The sequence below is a fragment of the Hemicordylus capensis genome, chromosome 4 (genome assembly GCF_027244095.1).
Source record: "Hemicordylus capensis ecotype Gifberg chromosome 4, rHemCap1.1.pri, whole genome shotgun sequence".
Classification (NCBI taxonomy): domain Eukaryota; kingdom Metazoa; phylum Chordata; class Lepidosauria; order Squamata; family Cordylidae; genus Hemicordylus; species Hemicordylus capensis.
Window position 1 is genome coordinate 172,463,095 of NC_069660.1, and position 9,745 is coordinate 172,472,839.

The following is a 9,745-nucleotide window of genomic DNA, read 5'->3' on the forward strand; positions in this document are numbered from 1 at the left end:
GGGCCTGGAGTGACTTAACTATAGTCCCGATGGGTCCGTTGCATGACTAAATGTACTCAGGTCTCCCTCAATGTTCACTTCACTTGATTTCCAATGGAAAGCTGAATAACTTTTTAAAGTTATATTTTACTGTATGGCAAAGTGGTCAGAACCATCTATGGTGCAAAGGCAAAGCTCAGCTTTCTAAGCTATGTGTGCCAGCATCTGAATATATGGAGATTTCTAGGGACAGACATGGAGCTGGCCCTCCCCACCTGTTTTTTGTTCAGATCTGGGGAATAATATGGAGTTACCCAACCTGGATGTCTTCAGATGTTGCTGAACTACTATTCCCATCATCCCCAGCCACAATAAATTGTAGGTGGGGCTGATGGGAGTTGTAGTTCAGCAACATCTGGAGGCCACTGGGTTGGAAACCACTATAGAGTTTTTTGCTTTGGCTCAGGGATCTCTGTAAGGTGTAGGCTAAGTAACAGAATTGCCACCACATCAGGCTAGGGGTCAGGGGAGAACCTGTAATTAGTGGACAGCATGCAGTTTTTCTAGTTGATATCCCATTATAATCTGGTGGAATAGGATACTAGGGGTGTGCAAGGGGGGAAATAGTGTAATTTCTCCATTTATTGTAATTGGTGGTGTGTATATGTGCATTTGCCTGTAACGGTAGATGCTCAGGCACATCCCTCATAGAATAGGTTGACACAGAAATGTTGTTGCTTCCAGCTCAGAGATCCCTGCAAACAACAGGGTGAGCAGTGGAACAACTTCCATGTTAATAACTGGGCCTATGACAGCCTAAACAGCATTCTCTTCTGCAACTTTGCAGGAGGAGAATGTTCTTCTCATGTTCTTTGCCTGATAGTGCTTGAAGTTGCTGGGATCACACCTTATTGTCATGGGTTTTGTTTGGATGTCTTTACTTCCTGTGTAGACCTAAGAAGTTGCTCTAGGCCCAAGTGGAGGACTGCTTTATTTTCTGATCGGGGGGGGGGGGGAGTGAACACAGTCACCTTCATTATTGCTTACGGAGGTTGGAGCAGCCTTTTCTCTTGACTTAATGAGGCTGTCTATCACAAATGCAAATAACCCCTGTACTAAAATTTCAGTGGATTCAGACTGGTAATGTATCATCATTTGTATTAACTGTCCTATCTCGATTGTTTGCATGAGAAACAAATTTGTACCAAGGCAGGAAGCTTCAAGTGAGCTGAATTTCACTGCAACCACAAGGTGGCAGGATGGGGCCATTCTGACACCTGTGGACCTTTCTCCAAGGTACAGAGCCTCGTTTTTTTTAATAATGCAAAATACTCTGGCAGAATGAATCCATCTGGGGCCATTCCACACAAGCTCTTAAAACATGGCCCAACCATCTTGTGCTGAACATCCTCAACATGCTGGTATCCCATCTGAATGCAACAGATGGTGAGTGGGTGAGAATGCCTGCTTGAGAGAGACTGGCAGGACTGTAAATGTGAAGGGTTTGTCTGTGACATCTTGTCCTTCATCTCCTAAAACACTTTTCACAACAGACCATGTGAATATGTTGTTTTCCCTCACTCTACAACCTTCTCATCTGATTACTGATGCTGTGTTCACCTCTCTTTGCAAGGCATCAAGTCCCCTCTGGCTCATTGTCTTGAAATCTAGCCTGATATCCTGTTCTGCTCCATGCCATTCAATTTCAATATAGGCCATGGCAGAAATGTAGAACGCAATGCTTAAAACAATAGGAGGCATATATATATTTAAATCAATTCAATCTGACAAGAGGTAGGTCAGCTATTAAGATATTACTGTACATTGACATTGTTAGAATCCAGAACCATGTTTTCTTCTTGTGATTTTCTTGTTTACACAATTGTCTAAATGTTTGTCCCAACAAGTCATTTTAATGGGACTTGTTTTCATATACTGTGGATATTAATATATCAAAAATAATGGAAACTGGTCTTGTGGCTTTTGCAAGGGAGCTCTGTACAAGCTGTTCTCTCAACTCTCTGGTGTCTTTGGAAAGGAACTTCTCTTATTAGGCATAATAGTAGCTCAGATTAGACTATGTAATGCACTCTGTGTGCGGCTGCCTGAAAAGATGTTTCAGAAACTTCAGCCAGGACAGAATGCAGCCAGCAGGATCCTGGTTGGGATGAGGCAGTTTGCATATATTACACTTGCACCGTGCCAACTCCAGGTTTGCTGTTTGTTTTTAGGCCCAATCTGAAGTGCTGTTTATGACAGTTTTACAGCCCTTTACAGCCTTTGGCTCAAGCTTTCTGAAGATTCTCTCATGCCCATTTGGATCTACCCATGCATTCAGATCTGATTTTCAGGCTCTGCTCTCTGGTCGACCACCTACTCAGATTCAGCTGGAGGCTGTGAAGAACTTGTCAGTGGTGGTGCTGTAGCTGCAATGCTCCCCCACCCTAGAGAAATGTCAGGCCCCCACTCTGAAGCAGAGTTTTAAAACTTTGAAACCCCCACTCAGAAGCAGACTTTATTTCATGCGGCCCGGGCCAGCCCTAAGGTTTTTGGCACCCTAGTGGCAGTATGGCTTTGGTGCCTCTCCCCCCACATTCCGTTAAAATTCTATTTTGTGACGTACAGAATACCATTTTAATTGAATGTTGGAGGGGGCACCAAAGTCTTTTCAATCCCCTTCCTAATTATCCCTAGCATGGAATTTGCCTTTTTTTTTTAACCACTGCCATGCACGGAGTCAACACTTGCAATGAGCTGTCCACCACGAGGTGGACAGCTCACTGAAAGCATTGATGTCCTAGGTGACTGTCTAGGTATGCCTTTTGGACAGACCAGCCCTGTACCTGGCTTTGAATTGGTTCATTTTGATTATTTCATTTTTGCTTCCTGTTTTATTTGTGCTCCTGTTTTTATTGGCACATATGACTATGCCGGAGCTCTTTGCTTATCATCTTGAGCCCTGTTTATCCCACAACTAAAACTGACTTGAGATTTGGTTGTCAGGGATAAGAGATAAGGCCTTCTCGGTTGTGGCCCCTTGGCTCTTCAATGCCCTCCCAGAAGAGCTTTGCCATGCTCCCTCCCTTATGGTTTTTTAAAAACCATCTTAAAACTTACTTGTTTAGAGAGGCTTTTTAATGTGTTTTATTGCAGCCTGGTGGGTTTTTAATTTTTGTTTGTTTTTATTGTTTTTTATTCTACATTGCGTTTTATTTGCTTTAAAATTTATATTACTTTTATTGTCTTACCCCAAGCAATATTGTACTGGAGGGGCAGAATATAAATATTATAAATAAATAATAAATATTATTCCTCTGCTTTGGCTGTCCACCATCTTGTGAAGCATCTTATCCCTAAGGTGGAGATATATATAAATATATATGACAACAATATATTTCATGTGAAGAAATTACACCACCTCTGTTTCACTCAGGCAGGTAAACTCCTTACTTATTGAACTGTTAAGCAACTCTTGTCTATTTTCTCATTATCCCAAACATAGATCCCGAAGCAGTTTGTGGAAATCCCACTGGAGAGGGAAAAAGATCAGTGGGGCTGGCCCATCTTCAGTGCAATTGCTCACAGTGATTCCTCACAGGGATAGGGCTCCCTGGCCTGCAAAAGCACCTCCATTCATTTCAGTGGAAGGACTCCAAGGAAACTGTGTGGAGACGAAGATCCTCTACTGGAATGCAAGGAGAAGATCTCCATGTGCAAAGGAGCCACCCACATCTCCGGGTTGAGGGAAGTGTGCTTAGGATTCTCCTGCCAGTCCATCTGCAGTTGCTGTCGTGTCCTGGATTTGTAGCTAATATCAGGAGACCTTACTTGCCACTTAGCATTTTGCCTTCAGCCCTCGCAGATGCCAGCAATCACACAAGTCCCGGGAAGTACTGCAAAGCTTAAAGGGCCTCTAGTGGCTCGCTGAATTTGTGGGGAAGGTTTGGAAGCGGGTTGGAAAGGAAGGATGGATTAGTGGCCACTACAGCCCCATGACTTTTCAAGTTCAGTTTTGCTTATTGGTTCAACTCATTTTATTCCTTCGTACTGATCCAGGTTGGGGTATTACTGAGTATTTTCCCTTTGAATAGCTTTTCTGTGATGTGCCCCATGCCAATTTCTATTCCTTGGGGGCGGGGGCAGTAAATCCACTAATTATTTTTTCCTTTCCTGTTTGTTATGGCCAAACTATGTTACCATTTTTAAAACAATCTGTCATTAAAGATCCCCCCCACCCCCACCATCTCAATGCAGGAATATAAAATGACATGGGGTAATCACAGAGAAATGATTAAAGGGGAAATTAATCACTAATCCCCCAGCCCAGATCAATAGGAAGCAAGAAAACATATCACAAAGATAAGATGTTAGCTGTAAAGGCACAGGAGCCCTGAAAAGCCTCAGTACTGCTTTTGTCTATCCCCACTGGACTGGCTGCAGTTGCAAATTGAATTTTCCTACCAAGAAATCACCGTTGATCATCCTATCTGAAACAAACTAAGTGTGGGAGAGGAATTACTCCCCCCACACTGAAAGTTAGTAATTTGGAAATGATGTCATGGGGACCATGACTTCTGCTTTTCTTCCATTGGTCTTCTTCTTTCTGCACAAACTTCCTGCCGTCTCTTTCCCCCCACCTCCATTCTGTCAGCTTCCTACTCAGCGACCCATTCCAGTTCCAGTTCCTGGTATCCTATCTGTGTCTCCAGCACCAACACAGCTTTCTGTTGGCATCCAAGCCCTCTTGTTCTCAGACGGTCAGTTTGCTTTTGGACCCTGTAACTGGCTCGCACCTGCTGTTTGGAAAGAGATCCACTGACTCAAATCTTCCGTGGCTGGGCAAGATAATTGAGAGGGTGGTGGCCCCCCAGCTCCAGACAGTCTTGGATGAAACTGATGATCTTGACCCATTTCAAACTGGCTTTCGGGCTGGCTATGAGGTGGAGACTGCCCTGGTCAGCCTGATGGATGATCTCCAATTGGGAATGTACAGAGGAAGTGTGACTCTGTTGGTCCTTCTGGACCTCTCGGAGGCTTTCGATACTATCGACCGGGGGCGTAGCTATAATTGAGCGAAAGAGTTCAAAGAACACAGGCCCCAGCTCCTGAGGGCCCTCCAGATCCCTCCCTCCCTATTTTCTTCATTATCTCCCTCATTCTGGGGGGCCGCCAGAGAAAGGAACATAGGAACATAGGAAACTGCCATATACTGAGTCAGACCATTGGTCTATCTAGCTCAGTATTGTCTTCACAGACTGGCAACGGCTTCTCCAAGGTTGCAGGCAGGAATCCCTCTCAGCACTATCTTGGAGAAGCCAGAGAGGGAACTTGAAACCTTCTGCTCTTCCCAGAGCAGCTTCATCCCCTAAGGGGAATATCTTGCAGTGCTCACACATCAAGTCTCCCATTCATATGCAACCAGAGCAGACCCTGCTTAGCTATGGGGACAAATCATGCTTGAACACGGCCCCCCTTTCCCATAGCTACACCCCTGCTATCGACCATAGTATCCTTCTGGAGTATCTGAGGGGGTTGGGAGTTGGAGGCACTGCTTTGCAGTGGTTCCACTCCTACCTCTCAGGCAGGTTCCAGGTGGTGTCCCTTGGAGACTGCTGTTCTTCAAAATCTGAACTCTTGTATGGTGTGCCCCAGGGCTCCATATTGTTTCCAATGTTGTTTAATATCTACATGAAACCGCTGGGAGAGATCATCAGGAGATTTGGCGCAGGGTGCTATCAGTATGCTGATGACACCCAAATCTATTTCTCCATGTCGGCATCATTGGGAGAGGGATTATTATATCTTGTTTACACAGTCAGACAGGTGTTATTATTATTTTTTATTATTATTATTATTATTATTTTATTTTATTTTACATTTATATCCCGCTCTTCCTCCAAGGAGCCTAGAGCGGTGTACTACATACTTGAGTTTATCTTTCACAACAACCCTGTGAAGTAGGTTAGGCTGAGAGAGAAGTGACTGGCCCAGAGTCACCCAGCTAGTTTTATGGCTGAATGGGGATTTGAACTCGGGTCTCCCCGGTCCTAGTCCAGCACTCTAACCACTACACCATGCTGGCTCTCTAACCTCCATAACCTCCCTAAATGCCTGCCTGGAGTCGGTGATGGGCTGGATGAGGGATAACAAACTGAGACTAAATCCGGCTAAGTCTTTAAAAACACATCTCTTCACCCAGGCTTTTAATTAATGTTGTTTTAATGGTTTTAATGCTATTTTAAAATATTATTTTAAAATTTTAAAATTGTTGTAATGTGGGTTTCCCCCCCTCCCCCACTTTTTTCCATTTTTGTATTAACAAATGTTTTACTTTGATTTTATTATGTTGTAAACCGCCCAGATGTGTAAGTTTGGGGCAGTATAAAAATGTATGTATGTATGTATAAATAAATAAATAAATAAATAAATGGTTAAGCATCTCCTCCCTCTCCTCCCTGCCACTTCCCAAGTGAGTTTTCATGCACCAAAATAGCCGCTGGGTCACTATATCACACATCGACTGAATACAATGTGTAGACCAGGCCTGCTCAACTTAGGCCTCCCAGCTGTTTTTGGACAACTCCCATAATCCACAGCCACAGTGGTCAATAGCCAGGGATTATGGGAATTTTAGGCCAACATCTGCAGGAGGGCCAAAGTTGAGCAGCCCTGGTGTAGACTGATCCTTAGCTGGCCACTTCTCTGAGACTGTTTGTTTGTTGTGAGCTTACCCTGTCTAGTCACTGCTGGTCTCCCCTTCTCTCTCACCCCTCCCCCCCCACTTTGTTTGTCAGTCATTCAGGTTGAAAGTGCAGCTAGCAAGAGGAGGAATACTGGACATCTGCTGTAGCGACCAGTTCACCCACTGGTTGCTGCAGTCCTCTGTGCAAGGACTATTCCCACTAGTCCTTCACAAAAAAGGTGCAAGCAGAGACGACGTCATCCAATTCTGAGCAGGCTGTACCACATACTTTCATAGGAACGGCTTAAAATATGACTCCAGAATAGTCCCCAGAAGCTCTTTTCTTATCCAGTAGGAGTTGTGCTTGAATGACTGTACATTTAATTAGAAGCATAGTAGGATTGTGAAATCCGTAATAATCCCCGGGAAGAGGAAACTGGTTAGCAGCAAAGGAAGGCAGATATTATTCACCCTGCTTACGATTTTCATTCTGTTGGTTTCTGTGCCAGTAAAGGTGTGATGGCGGGGGAGGAGGGAAATGGCTTCAGTTTCCTCCAGTAAAAGGGTAAATGCCATGGCTACTGTTAGCCTCAAAAATGGAGCGTACACATTCAGAAGCAATCTAGCACAGGTGAAAAGATGTCGGGGACCAATGAGGGCATGGCCTCTGCTAGCAGGTCCCGCTTGTATGAGTTGTTTCTGTCAGTTTTATCTGGGTGGCCACTAACCCAGAGCAGCTGGGCATTTTCCACACAGGGCTTTTAAAGCCCTTTAGCTTGCATCACTTCTGGAATGGAGAATGTGTGTTCACATATTGGGCAGATTTACCCTGAAGTCCCTGCGAGCTATCGGGGAGCACTTCACACACATGTTGGAGTGTAACCCGATTTATATCCAGGGTAGAAAAAAATCCCACTTTTTGCATCTTTTTTTTGGGACAACTTTGAGTTCACAGGAAAGCTTTGCAGAAAACTCACGGAGAACGAACTGCTAAACTTGATGGACTTTTGCACTGGGCTGCTTCATGCTTGTTTACACGGAGAACTCTTCTGTGTAGAAAAAAGTGTAAAATCCAGATGAGGATCACCATTTGTGATCCTTCCATATGTGTGCATTTTGCTGCATGATTGTACACATGCTGGAGAGACATGATTGCCCATAGCAGTGCAGTACTTGGCCTGCTACATGGAGGTTTATGGGTGTCCGCCCCCCCCCCCACATGACCAGACTTAAGAAAAGCCTAACTTATGAAGCAACTGTTATGTTGACATATTTGGAAAGCCAACCTCAACTTGGCAACAAAGCAGAATAAACCAGGACTCTTCATTGATGTGCTAATACCTGTAAGACGTGTAGCAAGCATTTCCTTCAAGATATTGGGTGGAGCTTCCCTAGAGCTGTTCCCAGATCTGCTGAGATGTGTGTAGCTCCTGCCTCTGTTTCCTCATTCCTTGCCTCTTGTCATCCAAGATGAGACATTAGCCAACTAGGTGATAAGCCATGATCCCAGCATCTCATCACCCACAGAAACCCGGCTGGGAGCAATAAAAAAGCAGGGTTAGGCAAGAAATGCAAAGGAACCAGCCCCATGACAAAACAAAAAAACACAAAAACACACCACACTCAATAAATTCCTGATTCCCCCCACCCTCTTGCTTAAGGTGAGCCTTGATACAAGCATCCTAGGGCCCTGTAGGCATTAACAATCCCTGTCCTTTCCTTACATGGCAGGAACTGCATGACACATCTGTCCTTCCTAGGCACAAAATCATTCATTTGGATAATGAGGACTGGAAATATTTTCAGAACTGCTCCCCCACTCCCGCCAACAGCAAATCTGTGCCAAAGTACAGGCCCCTAAAGGCAGCATCTTTTGTACATACCTGGGCACCAGAAGACACCAGGGAGAATACTGTTGAGCTCTCTCCCTCTATTTCTGAAGCAAGAAAGCAAATGATTTGAAGTCTACACTCATCTACTCGGAAAGTGTCTGCCCACATGACTGGCAAGGGCTACGTGGAGATAGGCCTCCTATTCCGCAAGGACCCTGAAGGGTCTCTCTGCATCTTTGTGTGTTCCATATACTGAGACAATCACATTCCCTTGCTGGGTGCTTTTCTGTGAAGGCTGGGCAGGCATAGCAGCTAGGGGGCAGCTCTCATTGCAGCACTGTGGCTTGGTGCAGCATTGCCCTCCTGGCCATGAATGGCCACTATTCATTGACACGGGAGAGAGCACAAGGGTGCACCCAGGGACAGCCCTGGGCCCCCTGCCCTTGGTGATCCCAGCCACTGACAACCTTCTTCTGTACCACACTACCTCAGCCCCTCTGCTGGCTTCTTTTTTCTAGTCACGCTAGTCTGTAAATGGAATTCTGAGAACTAGAATTTATTTATTTATTCTTGATGCTGACCAAAAAAATAGTATTTATGTATTATTGATGACAATAATACTTGTCTCCTGCTAACTGAGCAAAGAGGCACATTTTAAAAGTGGTGATTCCCTTTATTTAGCGGGGGGGGGGAGTAACTGGCCTCCTTATCCATCCCCAGCACAGCATCCCTCCAGTGTTGCTGGTGTCTATCTTAAGTTTCTTTTTTAGATTGTGAGCCCTTTGGAGACGGAGCCATGCCATTTTATTTATTTGTTTCATTTCCATGTAAACCACTTTGGGAACTTTTGTTGAAAAGAGGTATATAAATATTCGTCATATTTGTATTTGTACAAAAGGCACCCCTCCCCAGCATGCTGCTTTGGGAAGAAAACATATTGTGAGTCCCCATCATGTCACAAGGCCAACAAACAAAACAACAAACAAAAGGATCAAGCTAAATCCTGGAAAGTGGCTTTAACTGGTATACTACAGGAATCAACCTGGTTTTAAAAACATGGATATGTTGCAATTGCTTGTTTAATATTTTTTTAATGATTCAACAATCCTTTGTGTTAGGTCATTCTATAGTAAACTACACAAGTGTGGCTATTCCAATTGTGTACCTCACTTAACTATTTAATTCTATTGTCTCACCTTCGGAACCATGCGCCAAGTGTGGAAATGGGCCACAGAAACCTCCTATGACTTCT